Source organism: Theobroma umbraticum, unplaced genomic scaffold (assembly GCF_002168275.2).
Source record: "Theobroma umbraticum cultivar Fairchild unplaced genomic scaffold, ASM216827v3 scaffold_60.0, whole genome shotgun sequence".
In the NCBI taxonomy this organism is placed as follows: Eukaryota; Viridiplantae; Streptophyta; class Magnoliopsida; order Malvales; family Malvaceae; genus Theobroma; species Theobroma umbraticum.
Window position 1 is genome coordinate 618,629 of NW_018397288.1, and position 1,010 is coordinate 619,638.

Consider the following 1,010-nt stretch of genomic DNA (forward strand, 5'->3'; position numbering starts at 1 on the left):
CCTCATTAGATTATGTGAGCCGCTGCCTTGCCCAATTAATTGATAGAACTCGTAACTATTATAGGACTGCTGCAATACATCAACTTGGACAAGATTTTTGACCACCTTCAATGCTGAATTGGGATAAATATGAAAGTTGTACCATTTCTATTAGCTTTCCAATGGTTCAAGAATCTCTTCATTTGGAGCTCTGTAGAGAAAGTTATGGCCAAAATACCAAAACATGTGCAGTGCAAGTCTGCACCTTGAAATTGCTCTCCTTCTTTTACTAAAACTCTTCTTTCAAACACCTACAAAAGTACAAACAAATCAGTAACAACTCATCTTAACCACATTAATACCAAATTAAGTATAAAATTAACCACGATTAGATTGACTCATTTAACTAAAATAATTAAATAAAATATTTTAATTTCTATGCATTACTACAAGCACTAAGCTAAATTACTATCAAAATTAAGTCCGAATAACTCTATATCATAGAGTTATCCAAAAGCCAATAAAAACCTGATTGTAAAACCTTTGCAGTAGCTCATCATCCCCTTAATGTCCCCCATAATCAGATGAATGGTAATTGTGAAGAATATTTTCAAAATTTTCTTCAAGAACACATTTTCTAATTATTTGATCTCCATAATGCTTGTAAAGAAAAGGCTCATCCCACATGCAATATTTAACATCACGCAAGAATTTCTTCTTTTTTTGAGAATTAAATTCACAAAAGAAGAGTTTACGCACGAGATAGTTTACAAAATTAGCATACCATTACAAATGTTTCTACTTCTCTACATGAAACAATTGCTCAGCAGGAGAGGTTTCATTGATCACTGTTGAATTCCTAATTTGTTTTCCATTCTCTAATCTAGATAAATGATCTACCACTTGATTTTTTGTACCTTTCTTATCTTGAATTTCTAAGTTTATTTCTTGAAGCAAACGTACCCATCTTATCAAGCATGGTTTTGCATCCTTCTTCTTTTTCAGGTATTTAATATTTGCATGGTCAATTA